The sequence below is a fragment of the Phycodurus eques genome, chromosome 8, assembly GCF_024500275.1.
Source record: "Phycodurus eques isolate BA_2022a chromosome 8, UOR_Pequ_1.1, whole genome shotgun sequence".
Classification (NCBI taxonomy): Eukaryota; Metazoa; Chordata; class Actinopteri; order Syngnathiformes; family Syngnathidae; genus Phycodurus; species Phycodurus eques.
Genome location: NC_084532.1, coordinates 19,022,102 through 19,041,335, shown reverse-complemented (window position 1 = coordinate 19,041,335; position 19,234 = coordinate 19,022,102). Strand labels below are relative to the sequence as shown.

The 19,234-nt window shown below is 40.5% G+C and overlaps 1 protein-coding gene across 1 annotated transcript in view; it reads right to left on the bottom strand.

Moving 5' to 3' along the window:
• The window catches only part of agbl4 (AGBL carboxypeptidase 4), a 354,108-nt gene that overhangs the window by 186,604 nt on the left and 148,270 nt on the right, over nt 1-19,234 (bottom strand). The window lies entirely within an intron of this gene.

Below are 19,234 nucleotides of genomic sequence, written 5' to 3'. Positions count from 1 at the left end.
GGAGAATGTGCTTTCTGTATCCAAGATCAAGTGATTTTTTTCTGGATCACATATGTGATCCTTGCTGCCTGTTCATTCAAAAACCTTAATAGACTGCACAAAGAATGGGAACAACTAAGCCAAAGAAATGTTTGGAGGCTGTCGTCCTTGCTAAACGATGAGCAACAAAATATCAAAAAGGGGTGACAAATACTTTCCAGGGCCATAATATATAGTTTTTCTTTGAAACCACTTTATTTAAATAGACACATTTCCCTGCCCTTGAATGAATTTAGAAATCCAATAGAATAATATTCTGATGACACAATTTTTTCTCATTTCAGTTTATGTCAGAATATCCATCCATCCATCCATCCATCCATTTTCTGAGCCGCTTCTCCTCACTAGGGTCGCGGGCGTGCTGGAGCCTATCCCAGCTATCATCGGGCAGGAGGCGGGGTACGCCCTGAACTGGTTGCCAGCCAATCGCAGGGCACATACAAACAAACAACCATTCGCACTCACATTCACACCTACGGGCAATTTAGAGTCTCCAATTCATGCATGTTTTTGGGATGTGGGAGGAAACCGGAGTGCCCGGAGAAAACCCACGCAGGCACGGGGAGAACATGCAAACTCCACACAGGCGGGGCCGGGGATTGAACCCCGCTCCTCAGAACTGTGAGGCTGACGCTCTAACCAGTCGGCCACTGTGCTGCCTAGTTTTTCTTTGAAACCACTATATTTAAATAGACACGTTTCCCTGACCTTGAATGAATTTAGAAATCCAATTCATAATATTCTGATGACACAATTTTTTCTCATTTCAGTTTATGTCAGAATATACCTTATGAAAAAAAAACATAAAAGCTGTAAATAAAGGGACCAGAACATGCCTAAGACCTGGTAAACACATAACATTGTTTCCACTCTTAAAATATTTTTTATCTGCTACAAAGCCCACACAATAAAGATACAAAATATCCAGCACAGGTGCGACATGCAGTTAGCTAGCTAACTATGCCTACATCCCGAAAATGCATCGTTCCTTCAGATAATCTGCAGGCATGACCGCTTTAGGGCGCCTTGTTGTTGACCATGAGTGTGTGCACACGTCATGCAGAGAAAGGTGGAATAGCCACCACAAGCTTTAAGTGGATATATATTCACAGCTCAACCATGTCGTTACTGTATGTGAAGGCATAAGGAAGATGCTACACGTAGCAGTATTCATTTTCCAGGTCGTAGAAGTGGTATTTGACAGTTTCCAGTTGAGTCAGGTGTGAGTTCATGCATTCAACGGACACGCCCACAGCATTCGAGAGTGGTTTGATTTTTAACGATTTTGAAGCCTCATTTTACATTCTTGCCGATTTTTTTTGCGCATTCAATTTCAGCAAGGTTGTTGAAAACACTTATCTGTTGTGTCAAATTCAGAAGACTTTCAGAGGGACTTTAAGACATTGTTTAAGACATCAAAATAAATGTCATATACTCAAACAAAGCAGCAACAACCCATCCCAAAAAAAAAAAAAAAAAACGGCGTCCCACCCTTAGTATTGCGTATAGCTTGGCGTACAGACCGTGTGACTGTGTGAACAATGACTTAAAAGCCAGTCAATAACAGTTAGACTGACCAGGAAACAAAAACAAATTGATTCACAGAGTCAAAAAATATAACCAGCAAAAAAGTCATGTATTTCAAGTCTAAATCGGACTCAGTCATGTGACTTGAGTCCTCTACATTTGGCCAAATTTAATTATTCCTTAAAGTATTTTTTAAATGTACATTATGGTATAATAAGAAAAGACATTATTAATTGTAAAGTAACGGTGAAAGGAATGTGCTGGATCAACGGCAGGACTCATGACATTCTGTCAGGCATTCCTAAACAAGAAATTAGCTAAACGAAAAATGCAATGTCACTCATCAATAATGTGCAACATGGCCTAAATTGTGCGTTCAATGAGAATTACTCAAGAGTAAACAAAGCAATCTAAATGATCAAAAACGAGACAGCTGGCATGTCTCAAAACAACCAGTTAAACAGGGTGACAGTATTTTCCACTGCTTAATCATTTAGGGAGGATTGAGGGCTGCTCTTTGCAAGCAAACCAGTCAGCTTGTTGTGTTTGTGCTTGTCAGCTGCAATTTCCAAACAGTGTTTTTCTAGCAGAGGGGGCACCTTGCCCAGCCAAGGAATCCCAAATGTCCTAAAAAAAAAAAAAAGAAGAAAAAATACAGAAGAGCGCATCTTACTGCCAAACACATTAGCTCTCGTTCTTTATTTAAGCCTTTGTAAGACAGATCTGTGGGCCTTCACTGAAACAAACGCAGCTCATTCGCCAAGTTTTGCCTCTCGAGGAGACTCCTCCACTTGGTCTTTGACAGCCCCCCTTGAACCCTGGAGAACCCTGGTGATAAAGTGGATTGATGAGTGGGCAATCTCTGTCTGCCAGCTGCTGCTTTGGCCAGCAAAGCTGGGATGTTGCCAAAGTGAGTGAAGACTTCATATAAACAAAAATATATGCCCATGGTTACCAGACTGACAGTGGTTTTAAACATTTAAAACGACTGGATAGGTGCCTTGAAACTGAATTTGCATTCATTGCGATGGAGGTGAAAGTTGTTGATGAAAACTCTGTTGAAACTGTGCAAAGTCTAATTTGTCTCATGTTAGTGGCATTAACAGAGAAACCCACGATAAGAGTAAATTTAATACAGAGCAACCTCTAAAGACGAACACCACTGGGGTCATACAAAATAAGAAATTGAGTACCTCTCAGGCCCGCACACACCAAGCGAAGCGTCTGAAAACGACTAAACAGTCCTATAGTGTGCGGGAATTCAGTCTCCACTTTTCATGAGTGGGCCAGCGTCGGCTACTGGTTTTACTGCGATTCAGAGTCAATCAAAAATGCACGAGCTTCCACAAAAACTTTTTTCTGGGTTCTAAGCATGAGCAACGCCCAGCTGGCCTATATATATATATATATATATATATATATATATATATATATATATATAAAAAGTGGGTACGGAAAGTATTCAGACCCCCTTAAAATGTTCACCCTTTTTTATATTGCAGCCATTTGCTAAAATAATGTAAGTTAATTTTTTTCCACATTAATGTACACACAGCACCACATATTGACAGAAAAAAAAGGGAATTGTTGAAATTAAAGAAGTACTAATACTGACACTAATCACTGCATGTGATTATCGTATAGGGTAGTATTAGTATAGCATAAGTATTCAGACCCTTTGCTCAGTATTTAGTAGAAGCACCCTTTTGAGTTAATACAGCCATGAGTCTTTTGGGGAATTAAGTTTTTCACACCTGGATTTGGGGATCATCTGCCATTCCACCTTGCAGATCCTCTTCAGTTCTGTCAGGTTGGATGGTGAACTTTGGTGGGCAGCCATTTTCAGGTCTTTCCAGAGATGCTCAATTGGGTTTAAGTCAGGGCTCTGGCTGGGCCATTCAAGAACAGTCAAGGAGCTGTTCTGAGCACTGCCTGGTTTTCTCCACACATGCCACTTAGAATTAAGGCCAATAAGTTCTATCTTGGTCTCATCAGACCCGATAATCTTATTTCTCACCATCTTGGAGTCCTTCAGGTGTTTTTCAGCAAACCCCATGCAGGCTTTCATGTGTCTTGCACTGAGGAGAGGCTTCCGTCGAGCTCCTCTGAGCTCCAATGAAGGTGTCCAATGAAGGTGTAGAACCATCTCAAGAATGATCAGAAGAAATGGACAGCACCCGAGTTAAATATATGAGTGTCACAGCAAAGTGTCCGAATACTTATGGCTGTGTGATATTTCAGTTTTTCTTTTTTAATAAATCAGCAAAGATTTCAACAATTAAATTTTTTTTCTGTCAATATGGGGTGCTATGTGTACATTAATGAGGACAACAATGAACTTAAATGATTTTAATAAATGGCTGCAATATAACAAAGAGTGAAACATTTAAGGGGGTCTGAAAATTTTCCATACCCACTGTACTTCTCAGTCTTTGCATGTTTTCAGCAATTATTTTCAAACATGTCTAATGTATTAAGAAACAAATCTCTGAATTCACCTTACAGGGTCTTTAAGAATAATCACTACAGAACATGGATGGGTTGAATTTCACATTTATTCTTTTGAATTATTATGAACTGAATTTGCAACCGTTATCTCTATGAACAAATGTATGAACAAAGAGTGAAAATTTGAAAGTTGACTGAAAACCTTCCGTACCCACTGTATAGATAGATAGATAGATAGATAGAGAGATAGATAGATAGATAGATAGATAGATAGATAGATAGATAGATACATACATACTTAGCAGCTAGCACCCTCTTATGAGGATTGGAGAGTTAGCTTTCTCAACGTACAGTAAATCTGCACAGCCGAGCTGGCTCCTGTTGCACGTATATACAACAAGTTGATGGCTAAATAGTTTTGAAATCGGAGGCCAATAAAAACATGTTTGCTCAACACTTATTCAGTTTATTTGGAAAGGGGGATTGGTAAAAACATGCTTGCAATATCTCAACATTATTAAATGTGTAGACAATTTGCAATTGTGTTATTTTAGCAAGAAACATCAAGTCGGTGCAACATAATTTGCTTTCGTGGGCCACATAAATTGATGTGGTGGGCCAGATATGGCCCCTGGGCCTTGAGTTTCATATATGTGGTATATTGTATGTGTTACCTCCAAACCCAATACAGGGTCACAGTTATTTTTGTTGCAGCACGTCAGTAGATCTGTGATGCTCAATTGCTTGTTATACTGTAAATATATGCGTTTTGCTAATTATTTGGTTTTTGGTCTCCTCTCCAAAACCATAAATCTGTTGTAGTACCAGGACTGATGCGAGAAGCACCATGGTGCCACAGGGCATTCGGACTGTCAGAAAATACAAAGAAACAATAGTTGTATTAGAAGAAGAAATAGAAAAGCAAGGTTAACTGTTAGTAAATATCGTAAACTGGTAAATATGATTGATAACTCTTTTCCTAATTGTTATGGTAGTGAATGACAGTATATATACTACATTATACAAACACTCAGCAAAACCTGTTCCTCTACTTTTGTTGTGTCTATTTAAGTCCTTGGCTTTGCCTCAGTCAGTGTTGACCAACATATAAGGATTTGTGATCACACATAATGAAAAGGTTTAGGATAGGGATGAAAAATCCCTTTTAACACAACCCACACCAGAGGATAATCACTCAGTATAATCTTTCAGAGACATTTAATAATTGGGCTTTGCTGACATTTGACTGTAAGAGAGGGGAAATGCTCAAATTTGGCCCGGAGTCGGTATGAGTGTACCCCGCTTGAGAGGTGTTAAAAGAAGATGCAATTGGGAAGAGATACAAAAATTGACCAGCATCCGAAGACAGTTTGTATTCAATGTTACCAGTTCCACTGTCTATACAAATGCAATGCATTTTTTTTGGGACCCAATTCTATGTACGCTAATTATCAAGAGTTGTAATGTACACTGTTGGTGTTATAATTACTTAAATCGTAAAATATGTGAGCGTTTTAAGCCTTTTTGAGAGTGTTTTGACATCTGATGACCCTTTGAGTCCATTAATCTGCTATTTCGAATAAGTTCCGGGATGATGGTTTCCTGTCCCACCAGTACACACTCTATCTAAAAAGCTATACACATTTTGAAGCAGGGCTGATTTGTTCCCCCACTTAGATGTGTTATAATGGTCTCCACTATCGGTGCAGAGGGAACCCTGGGGATGTGACACGACCTTAGAAAAGATGGAGAGAGGTCTTTCACGCAAAGCCCCTCTGGAGTAGTCAAAGGCTGGAGTGTTTCATACATGTGATTTAAAAGAAGTCCCACATTAGGAAAACATGGGAAATTCCAATTTTGACAAACTCACTGAATCAAACACAGTATTATTCCATTGACGTCTATTCTATTGCACAATGCATCAGCAGTTCCCTGTGCCTTTACTTTAGAGACTCTGCCGTCTCCATTTTCAGATATATATTTTTTTCCTGGCATACTTAACGCCAAACCTAAAATGTACATTACTTGTATAAATATTTGATATTGGGATAATGATAGCCGGCACGGTGATTGACTGGTTAGCAAATCTGCCTCACAGTTCTGGCGACCGGGGTTCAAATCCGGCCCCGCCTGTGTGGAGTTTGCATTTTATCCCCGTGCCTGGGTGGGTTTTCTCCGGGCACTCCGGTTTCCTCCCACATCCCAAAAGCATGCGTGGTAGGTTGATTGAAGACTAAATTGCCCGTTGGTGTCAATGTGAGTGTGAATGGTTGTTTGTTTCTATGTGCCCTGCGATTGGCTGGCGACTGGTTCAAGGTGTACCCCGCCTCCCGCCTGAAGTAGCTGGGATAGGCTCAAGCAGCCCACGACACTAGTTAGGATAAGCAGTAAATAAAATGGATGGATGGATCGGATAATGATAACTGATTCATAGATCGTTAAGAATTTGGTCATTTGTGTGGAATTGATTGTAGATGAATTGTGTCTTAAATTAAATAAGGCAAAACAGAGTGCTCCAGTTGGCTGCAACCAGTGTTGAGTCAGTCTTTGGTACTTTGTGTTCTAAAGAAGAATAACCTGGCATGACCAATGGGACGTTACATCCGTGCCCAACTCCACTTATAATTATTCTGCTCAATACTACGCAAGCACCGAAACATGAGTTCAAATGAGTCAGAGAAAGATTATCCCACCCTATAGTCTTAAATTAAATAATTCACTATTTAGAGTAGGGCTATTTAGCTTCGAGGTAAACTTAATTTGAACTTCTCTAAACTTTTGAATGCACATAACCAGCTGTTCATTGTTGTTACTTTTTTTCAGATTTTAAGTTCATGTTGAAGTTTCTCCTGGAAGCCAAATATCCGCACCGTTTTGTGAGAAGTGTATGTACAAAATAAATGTATTTTCCCCATAGTCAAGGAAATTTAGTCAAATGGCCATCCCTCATTTTATGCATGGTATTTTGGTAAATATTTTTGGTTCAGAAGAAATTTTAAACATTACATATGTTTTTGAATGTGAATAATAAAATGTTGCTATTATTTAAGTCATTATACAAAATATAGTCACTAGTGTGGTTGCATATTCTTTGACACCACTACTACTTAATAATCATATTGCATATTATATTGTCATCCATAACATCAAGTTAGGGTGTGTATTGACAGAAAAAGTAGAAATGCACTCACTGGTATTTAGTTACAGAAGTAGCAAAATCATAGAAAATGTTTTTTGTAAGATTCTGCTTATAGCTACACAATCGCAAACGACAACATTACTTTGGCTGACACGTCAATACAAATATTATCATCGAGTCAAAGGCAGATTTAAACACCTATGTACCTAATGCCTGGCTCAGATTACAAGACAAATTTGGTCTTTCATAACTGCACTATGTCAGACTACTGCCATAAAATCCTGCCGTACCAGCAGACAGGAGCAACACTACACGACATGTATTCCGATGCCACCGTATCCTTTCTTTTATGATGACTGGAATTTATCTTCTGGGGATGCAGAACCTGAAAACGTATCACCAGTCAACGCGACTGGATACACCCGTTACCATGGCGATGATAACAAAAATGAATCGTGTCAATGTATTCTATTGTATTGTATTGTATTGGGAGGAAAAAAAGAACTAAAAGAGGAAAAGTGCGGTGTCCTCACCAGTGCTCGGGAATGGGCTGCCCATTCAAGAAGATCTTGAAGGATGTTCACGTACTTTTAATACAATACGGCTCACAAGTAGGCAACATAATGTTAGGTAGCCTAGCAAGCTAGTGCTAGCACGAACGTTTGTATGTAAACAAGCCGGCGTTCTGTCCAATCATGCGCTAAAGCTTCGGTAAACATTGGTTCATGCACATGAATAAATGTTGACAACGGCGCCCAAGTATGTTGACAACGGCGAGCAAGGGAGGCGAAGCGCCGGTCACAATACGCAATCCTATTGGTCGACATCAAGGTGTGCTGTCGGAGAGTTGTCGTCGATATGTCACACTACACGGAAGATATCCCCAAAAAATCAAACATTCTAGAATTTTCATTTTGGCGTCATACTGTTATTGTTGGGCCAAATCGTTACAATAGGTTTTTTCATTCCCGACAAAATATGTCAGCCCCGATCTGGGAAATCGCCCGCGATAGCTAATCGAACCAATATCGGGACTAAAATCCTGTAGTCTTATCCAAGCATAAGGGTCTGCTTAATGTTGTGGCAGGTGGGAATGCTTTTATGGCTATCCTACCAAAGTAAAAAACAGAACAATGTCAGTAAATAGAACTCTGTGTCATCATATTTCATACTGTATCTTATTACCAGCACTAGTAAAGAGAGTGTTACTGCTCTGATCGATTAGCATGAGGTGAGATTAAACACCGACATGAATCCTGCTCTCGCCTTGGTGCACATTTATGTCATCAACTTGATCTTAACTCCATCACAGGTTTTTTTTTTTTTTTTTTTTTTTTTCAGCACTGACATACATGGCCCTCAAACGGAGCGAGGAGCTTTGTAGCTGATTGCACCGATATGACAGCTGATAATTGAAGAAGTGGAACACACGAGTAGATTGGACGGCATTGTTCCCTAAATGACAAGATCTGTCTTCCTCTTCGCCTCCTTAATTACCCTCCCAGTTTATAATTACACGTGTGAAGGTCCCGAGGACAATCGCTGTTGTGTTGTGCTGTCTGCTCGGTTGAGTCAGATGAGATGGGCAGGGAGATACTGCAGAGGCTGACACCGCTTGTTAATGAAGGTTACTGCCTGTTGTCCAATATCAAGGCGTTCATTACGTGCGCCATTCAAACAATGTGCTTCAGTAACAGTACTAATGTGCGTGTTTGTTACATAGCGTCAAAGAAATAGGAAAGAGTTGGACTTAAACTAGAAGACAAGCTGAAAATCAATAAATAAAAAAAATAACGTGTCAAAATTACTAAATTATTCTGCAGCACCACCAAGAAATACGAGGAAAAAATGGCTCATTTGGCACAGGTAGGCCATTACCTTTCTCGGGCAAAACACTACTTTTTTACTAAAATATTTACTGTGAGATCATGTATGGAATAAAAAGCAATTGATGCATGGCATCAATCACCTTAAAACACTGCATGATGAGTATGATGTCGTTTCCCTACTCTTCAAAATCCCTCGGAAAACCCCTCAAAAACCAACAAAAATTACTCTTTCTTTCAGATAGAGACTCCGTGAGAGAAATTGGTAAAGTACACTCTTTTCCTTGGAACACTGAAATATAACCGCACGTGGTAAAAACAAAATGAGCAGACCATACCTTTGTCAGTACAACCTTTATTCCATAAATACTGGACTGGGCTCATGGACAGAAAGGCAATGATATCAGAGCATTCTGAAAGATGGTAGTACTTATTAGCAATCCAATCAGTGATTTACTTCCAAATTGGACAGCAGCAACTGCCAAATCCACACCATTAGTCAGAAGGAGACGTGAGCAAACAACAGCAATGGCGAACGAGGGCCCGCGGTATTTATTCCTTGGCATGTGGCTGTTGGCAGTGGTAACAGGATGGATTTTAATTGAAAAGACAGACCACTGCAGCAAAGTAACAAGTTTTTTGTTGTTGTTGTTGTTGTTTTGTATCCTGAAATTAAAAACAACCAATGAAGGATCAGTCGTAGTCATGCACATGGTATGGGTTTGTAACACTTAGAATCGAATCACAGATGACCCATAGACTCCCAAAACTATTGTAGTACCTGCTTCTGCTCGTGCAAATGTACAGTAGATTAAAAAAAAAAAAAAAACACAACCCTAGTAAAATTCAAGCTTTTTGTGATATTAAAAATGAGTCCAGGATAGATCATTTCAAAATTGTTTGCCCTATATTACCAAGAGCAGCAGCACAGGAGCATTCTGTACTAAGCTGACTTTGGCCTCCTAGCTTACCGAATGATGTGTGATTGGTTGAAAACAGGGAAGTAAGAGATGAGAATGAACTTCTTCTCGTGTCAAATCCTATTTATTTTGGTGAAAAAAATGGGTGGTAGGTCGCAAATAGCCTTCATGCCATAGACTGAAGACCTCCAATTTAAACTATGCAAACGTTTTTGACCTAGGCCCCTAAAAGAATCGGAATTGAAAATCCTTTGGAACCAGAACTAAAACGAGCATCTAGAATCGGAAACAAAATCATTCCAATTCAAACGATTCCCAACTCTAGTCGTAACACATTTTCCCATGTGTTTGGGAGATTTTCCTATGGTCCAGGAGAAGGAAGGAATTATGTATAGTTTAAAATAGCAGTCTGTGTTAGTGTAAAACTTTCAGTTAATTTTGAAGGAAAATGGCAATTTCTAATTGCTTCTAATTTGTAGTCTCTCACAAAACCCACAATGTTGCATGCTTTATACACTGGTCGGAAGTTGTCATTAGGAACAGTGAGTGACCTGCGGGTCCTCGGGCAGCCTTGTAATTCCATCTTAATGAAGGCGATGAATAAATGATTTGAGGCACTCTGCATTGAAGAATCTGATCCGCCATCAGCAAACCTCTGTGGGGCACCGAGGAACCACAGGGGAGACCCCTTTCCTGCTCCTTCTCCATCCTTTAACCTTCGCAGTTTTACATTCCTGAATTTTTCTTCCTCACCTTCCACCCTCCTCTCTCCTCCGCACCGTCTTGTTACTGGCAGATAGCGAAGACCCCCATCAGTCAGACCGACGCATCCCATCCTTAACAGCTGGTGTTTACATGATGTTTTTTTAATGCATGCTCATTTTGACAGTTTTTGTTCCGATGATGTTGATTGTTACTTTACCGTTATAGGTTTTCTTTTTTTCTCCCCTTCTCAGTGACTTTAGTCGGGTGGGGGTAAAAGTGTAACTCTGAGAGATCCGGCAATCTCACTCTATGGACCAGCAAACAAAGATGACAGTAATAAAAAGAAGAGCCAATTGCTTTTTCATTTCATTTCCACTGGGAAATCAGGTGGAGGGAGGAATAAAGGAGCTATAATAATAAAGTTTAAGAAAAAACAGGCCTATGGCTTTCCATTCCCTCAGCAAAGCACAAGCAACAGCCACTGTGGACAATGCATCGCTCAGGGTCTTCCACATTATTGCCAGGAAGGCAAGAGGCTATGAAGCAAGCAGCGGGAACTTTACGAGTAAAAACATAAAGTCCTGAGCTCAGGGTGGACCGAGTGCCATTAAACACAGCCTGGATAAAGCTGACAATATGGGGAAGGAAATCAAACATTTTCTTTCATTCAACCCTCTTGGAAGATGAAAATCCAAACACGTTTATTGTGTTCATGCAGCGAGAGCAAGGTGAGAAATGATTGGTGCGTTGGAAAAAGGGGGTAAAAAAAATCTATTCAACAAAGAAACATTTTCTGCTGCAACAATTCTCAGGAAATTCACAGATTTTTAAGAAAAAAATGATTTTCCCCTTTATGACATTTGGTTGACAGAGCTTGACTGTGAGGGCAGCACAGTTTGTACATCCTGTAAGAATGCAGCACAATCAAACTCTCTCAACCATTGGAACAATGTGAGCAGGACTTTCCAGATATTTGCAAAACTGTGACTTTCATGAAGTTGACACCTGGTAGAAAGGAAAAGTTGGCCCAATTAATCTCAATTAATACAGAAAAAAAATAAATAAGAAGAACTGCCGTCTTGCTGATAAGCATGGTCAATGTTTCAGTAATGACACCAACAAGACACATTTTCAATGTTTTTCTAGTTCTAGTGTCACACCTAAACCCTTTTTTCCCCCTACCGATCAGTACTGGTTCACTTCAGTATGGTTTGCTGTGCATTTTTCAGTCTTGTGTAAAGTATCTAAAAGCAGCAATGCATGAGGAAAAGTATAAGTAGTTCGGTTCACTTCAGTTCAAATGTGAGCGCTGCACAGGCGGAAAAAAAAATAAAATAAAAATGACAGCAAAAGGCAAAATCACTATGTAACAGTAAATATCAGCATATACATCAAAAAATAACTTGCTTTGGAAAATACTTCTTGCCGTCTGGGGAAACCACTTTTTTACAATAATACGACATCGGGTAAGTTTGTTTTTATTGACAGTCTTTGTTGCAGCGTTAGGGCGCTTTTTGATTGGCTATATTATGTTCCGCGTCACAATTCACGGCATTGTGACTCGGCTTCCGCCACACACAATGAGTTTTGGTCTTAAATATTGAACGCGTTCATTATTTCATATTGTCGGGACAAATCCATTCTTAACACACCTCTGACCTAAGGATAGTCTTGTAGGATAATCTTATAAGATTGTCTGGCGGTTGATGTCCTTTTTCGGGAAGGGCCAAAATCGGAACAAAAATAGCCGATTTTCTTTATGCCTATAAGATACATTCCTCTTTACGTATAAATTTGGGATCAGTTGCCGATGAAGGAAAGGAACGCTGTCGTTAACCGAGGACCCCCCTGAAATGAAAATACATCTGTACAATTTGCCACATCACCTTCTCTGTCTGAAGGACATCTGGCAGAAAAATGTAAGGAAGATACATTTGGTTGTCAATGTCTAAAATCAAACTGAATTGTTATATTGTTGGATCAATTAAATTGTAGATGAGGCAAAGACATATATATATCCACGTGTCTAAAACTGCTCAGAACTGGCAGATGGTTTATGATCCTTTCAACCTCGAGTTTTTTGCTTTTCTTTTTCATTGCATTATTCTGTGCAGCGGCATCATTATGTTGCTCATCACCATGGCATATAGTATAGCTATCTATGCATGAACATCACACTTAATGGGCCACAATAAAGACAGCACTTTCTTTGTTTTATGGCTCAGTTTTCTAATGGCCTACTTGGCTTTCTTGCCTGCTCTCTCCAAGGAGCCATCCTGATCTCTTTAAGACCTGTGATATTCTCAACACACGCTTTCCTCCAGGCCCATGTTTGCCTCCATTCAGTCTAGCACGCTTTCTGCCCCCTCCCTGGCAGCCAGGGTCCACCCGCAGTAGCCCGGGGCCCTTCCTGTGCCTTTAGTTTCATTAGCAGGCCCCAGATGCTTCGCTGCTTACAAAATTATGAAGGGCCAAAGCCAACCGCCTCCAGATGGGACCCATCTATATTCAGATGAGCAGTTTCCTCATATTCCGAGCGATCCCACCCCGATGTCCTACAGTGTCGTCAACAAACATGCTGACAAACACAAACACAACTGAGAACAAACAGATGCACGCATTCACAGTGGAAGTCGTGTGCACGTGTCATGCACGCAATCAAAGCCTCCCAGGCGCACGCACGCGCAGATGCACACACACACACACACACACACACACACACACAAAAAAAACACACAGCTGGGAGGTAAAGTGTTTTAGCTGTCGCACTGCAGTCTGAGCTGACGGCTTAAGCTTTTATGGCTTTTATCTCGTTTTGTTTTGTGGACATTGAAGCATGAGATTGATAAAATGGCCGTTTTACAGTTGCGCATAGAGAATTCAACAGCAGGCACTTTAAATCGGCAAGGCATGTGAAGCAATTTGTCATAGCATGCCACTGAACTTGCAAAGGTTACAGCCAGCTATTATAACACTATTGATGCATAATGGTGATGAGTGTACAGCATCTTTAGTAGTTATCATGTTCACCTAAGTCCCCCCCCAGTTAAAAGCAAATGCCACTTTTCCACTTTTCAGCTGGCTCTGCTCGATGCACTTCAGCTTTTCACTTTAAAATAGCACCACGGCCAAAAACAATAGTATTCAATTGGAATGAAACAACAATGGAGCAGAACAATGGTCTCGTTTATTAATCAATCATCAAAGTACGGGGGAGCGTCATTTGTGTCGTAGAATCTCTGAGGACTTGACTGTAAGGACTTTTTTGGGGGGACTAAACTGTTCAGTGCATACCTCCATGTTAACAGAGGTCCATGGCGCATCCTTTGAGTAATGTACTCCATATTCTGGCTGGGTTCGTTTAGGGTATTCTGAGTAACTTTCACTGTCAAAAACCATGAATGTTGGGTTCATTGACTCAAAATTGGAAATATAAATGCAAAGAGAGCCTTTCTCTATGTATCAGCCCTGATGTTTGTCCAGGGTGGGAGAATTTTTAATACAGCTCGTATTGGACTCTATTTTGAGACCTCTGATAAAATGCCGGGGGAATGTATTTATAGTAGTTGGACCTGTCGTTGCATTACTGTGTTGACATAATGGAACAATGCCACTCCAGTGCTGACAAGAATATAGATATCAGTCCCACAGTGTCCTAATATGTCCCATAAACGCCTGACAGCATGACTTTGTGGCGTCACGATGATACCCGTAAGCCATAAATTGGAGTCGTCAGCTAGCCATTGTGCTTAATGCAACTAATAAGCTTCAGCAAGCTATAACCTAGCATCAAACATAAAACCCTTTATAGTTATTCTGGACAGCAGTCAGCATCTCTTTACCATATGTAAATCCCACACAGCGCATAGGAAGTAATCTACAGGATGTGAGTTTTCCAGTCTGAGAAATGTGTCCTGTGACACACTGGCTTTATAGCCACAACGCATTTTATTAAGCACACGGGATCAGGTTGTGGAATCAGAGAGGTGATCATGAGGTCTTTGGTCTACAATAATAAAAGCAGCCGCTGACTAACAATACAGTAATCAGGGGACTGTTGGTTGCAGAGAAAACTGCAACGCCTCACCCAGTTCATTATAAGATGACACAACCAATTTGTACCTCTGCCTGCTGCAATCTACCAAATCTCCCCTGACAAAAGCATTTAGATTAGAACGCTTTCAGGGAGGACTGCGCTGACATGCATACCCGGCCTGTAAAGGGGAAATGAAGTGCCTTTTCAATTCTACTCCAGGCAAACATAAAGCTGGCCAGGTAAGTCATTTGGGGGCTGAATGGAGAGCTGGAAGTTGTCGCTGTCGCAGCACCCCATCATCACTTTTATTCCTTTCTACACAAAGCAGTTCTTCACGCACGCACACACGCACACACACACACGAGCTAACGCAAAACCATCCCGATGCTCATTGAGGAGATTATTAATCTATTTGTTACATTTTGTCCCATTATTTCTCCGACGTAATCCTCTGTCACTTCCTCTGGCAGTCCCGCTAATGAGTTTCTGTGAACAACGGAGCTGTTGATTGTCAAGATTAGCACATCTCCATTTTCCTCATTCTCCTTACCACTTTTTCTTTGAGATCCCCCCTCCAAAGTTTGTCCAACACTGAAGAATAATGACTCTCGGATAAAATACAAAAATATATATATTTTTTTAAAACCTGAAATGGAGAGTGATTTATCTTAAAAAGTCGATCTTTGTGATCATTTTTCTTTCAAGTATTTTTAGATACACAGCGATAACGGTGGTGAAATACTGGTATGTTCCATGTTACAGCGCCACATTCAAAAAGACATATGAAGGCAGCGAACTTCACAACAAGCAGCAGTTTGGCAAATAGTGAACCATTCTTCAAAAAAGACCCAAGTGTGCTTGCTTCAAGGCGTTAATTGCGACACTGTCTGGTTATTCTGTAATGCACCAAAAGGAGACAAGAGAGACAAAACACAACCTGAGTCAGGACTTATCTTTTGCGGCAAAAGGAGAAGCAGTCGCTCTCTCAGCGATCTGGAATCTTCTTTTTGCACGGTTGCACTTATTTGACCATAGTCTGCTCTGTGGCTGAATGTTTGTCTCATTCTCTCAAGCACACCTTGTAGTTGGTCCGCAAGTTGTTGACTGTCAGCAGGCAACGGTGCAGGAGGGTTACCTCCCATTGGATTCAAATTGCCTCGTACTCTGCCCCAATCTATTGTGAGGGCAGTCTGCAACGATTGCTGTATTTCTAATCCATTTAAGTGATATCTGCTAACCGGCTGTTCCATATCACGGCACCACTCTTCTACATCTCTTTTGTAAGGTGTTAAGCTTTCCACCGCTTTTACACACTCTTCTTTTGACCAAGGTCTGTAAACAAGAATTGTTCTGCCTTCTCTGCCTCCTTCACCTTCATATGCAGGATTTGCCACTTCGATCATGGGATACAGGGCCCCTTCAGTTATATCTTGCAAATTGGGAGAGGAGTCTGGACTTAATACTCCATCAATCATTCTGCTCCAATTGCCCACACCACCAGTTTTACTTCTTGTTTGTGCTAGTGTGGCTGGCAGAGGCGGATACAGACTTATCACATTCTTGTTTACAGAAGGTGGAGGAGAGCCATTATATTCTGGAGGCTCCTCCTCCCCCGCAGGGCCAGATAAGAGAGGAGCAGAGGCCTCAGGTGCCCATCCCTGTTGTCTGCGTACCTGCTGCATCTCATTGTCTTCATTTCGTATGAACAATCTTTGTTTAGCGTCTAACTAGCTAATAGCTGCTGCTATTTCTTTATCTAACTTAACCTATTTTTTTGTACTTTCTGTTCTGAGTTTCTCTTCTTTCAACTTTTTTACTAATTCAATGGTCCATGGTATTGTCAATTTTCCATTAAAATGTATTTGTCCACCTGAGCACATACTCAGTTGAGCTTTCATACTTATGTTTCATATACTTTTCATCGCCTGTGATCTCATCGTCACTCTGATTCTTACAACAACAATTTCAAATTTTCTGGTAACTATGACAATACTTGCAGCAAACAGAGTGAAAATCTCTCAACTGAGCAAGCTTAACCTTATCACGGGTTTCACTTGTTTTAGATTCACCTTTCGACTGCCAAAATATCAACGACTTGTCACCATTCACTTACTTCAACTGATCAGACAGCTTTAAGTTAACACCGTTCGGTTTCCAGCTGTCCTGCTGCTTCAGCGTTTGCGTTTAGCAGACACTCACACAATCACTCAAACTCACACACAATATCGTACGTACCTAACACGGGACTTTAACCCTCTTTTTGTATTGAGTGTGAGACTAAAACTCCCTCTTCTAGGCAGGGACTGGAACCCTCCTTTTTGTTCTAAGCGCTGAATGATAAAACTGCACTCACGGCTTGCGTTTTCTCCCCATCTCAATGGGCGCAGTAGGTTCTGGATGCCGTCAATCCACGACCCTGGGGAGGAATCTGACGCGACCGGCTACGGGAAGTGGACTTCTTTTGCAGATTTCGTCTGGCTGTGCACAGTCTTCAGTCGCCGTCAGCAACACCCCCACGATCGCAGATATATTGGCATCCGGCTCGAAGGACCAAGTTTTATGTCAGGGTTATTCTGTAAATCTACAGATATTATCAATTTAGAATGCACCGAAAAGAGACAAGAGAGACAAAACACAACCTGAGTCAGGACTTATCAAAAGGAGAAGCAGTTGCTCTCTCAGCGATCTGGAATCTTCTGACGTCTGCCTCCACTGTGCCCTTTTTATTAAGCTTGAGTAGATGGTATCACAATCCATGACCCTTTAAGGAATTGTTTGTTATCAAGATGTGTTTAGTGCCTGTAGGTGTGAGGGGTTGTGCCTTGTGGAATGTGCATTGTCGTACTTTTCCAAACTGCTCTTATTTCCAGTGAACAAGGGTGCTATCATCTTAATGCCGTTACAGCAACACTGTATTTTTATGCAATCATATATAAAATTTTTCCATCACACACCCAGTTAAAGTTTACTGTAAAACTAAACAAAAGAAAGACTATTACACTTTGTGTATTTAAACAAACCGTATAACTGGCTTAGGACAGTCTGCTGGCTTATGCTAACGCACAATACAAAATGCCATAGGCGGGCTAAGTAAAACTAGTATGACACAGTAGTTATAAATCCTTAAAAATCAGATATTAGAATACAAACTGAAGCTATACATGCAGACAGGGAATTTAACAATACTCACTGGCCTATATTCTTTAAGCACCGCCAAAAAGACTATCGAATATTTCTGCAGTTTAGTGTTTTTTGTGTTTCGCCATCAAACTACATGTATCATACTGTATGTATACTCTGTATGTATAATATTGCACCCTGGTGGCCAAGTCACACACACCAGGAGGAGTAGCACAATATCCATTGAATTAAAAGCATTAAAAATATTCGCTGAAATTGTTTAATTGTATACCTTCTATTTAATCCTGTTATAACGACTATACAGTACTGTATTGCTATTTATTCTATTTTCTTATCAAAAACACCTTACAGATATGTTGTTGGCGTTTTTTGGTGTTATAAGTCAAGGTACCGCAGTATTAGGAAATTGTATGAAAGGTTAAGTAAGCTCTCTATAACGCGCATTCCCAACTACTTGCACTGAGCACAATATAATTTCAAAGCAGATACGAACAGAGGGTTAGAAGGAGGGCATTACTATAACTTCCTCCTCAACTGTCTAGGGAATAGGCTGTGCATGTGGTTCATCTTGGCATTTGTTTTGCTGCACCTCACATGTAACCAATTTATTTACTAAACACCTGGGAAAGAGTAATGAGGAAAGAGGGAAATCTGTGATAATGAATAACAATTTTAATATCCAGATTAATTGAATACAACTGAATTTAAAGAGTACAAGGGGAAATTCTTAATTACTAAAAATAAACTTCAATAAATTGTTGTTGTTTTTTTTTTACTAAAGATACACCTATTGCCAGTAATGTTTGTTAATACAGACGAGTCAAGATTTGCTTTATAGTGTTGCGTCAGTGGGCAGTCGTGAAAACATGTCCGCTGTGTGTATTGGGCAGCTGTGGACCAATGGTTCACATCATCGCCTGCCACCGTGGGGGAACTAGGTTCAAGACCCTGAATGGACCATGCGCCAACATCTCCGTTACTCACGGCAGTGGTGTCCCTTGAGCAAGACACTGATACCCCGAACTACTCCACGGGCGCTTAAGTTGCTCCCTGCTCCATTGTGTTCCACTAACAAGTGTGTGTGTTCACTGTGATGGGTAAAATGCATCGAAAAAATTTCACGTGCATGCATGTTCATGACAACAAAGATTATTCTATTCTATTGCACTGTGCCTGTGCTTCAGGTCAAAGGTTATGATGGCAGAAGAAAAGGCTACCAGAGACGGCTGCAAATGTTCCCGAGCAGCTAAATGGGTGACTTGATGTGTTTATGAAGCGAATCTGTTTGGAAATGAATCGTTAGTCTCGGTTTTCATGCTCAAATTAGCCGAGTCGGTCCCTGTCCTGTTTGCCCTTAATTAACAAGCGCTCAATTCCCCTATTAATTAGCACAAGCTATTAGGTATTTTACATCACTCTTCATTTGCCCACAATTAAAATGTCTATTATTAAA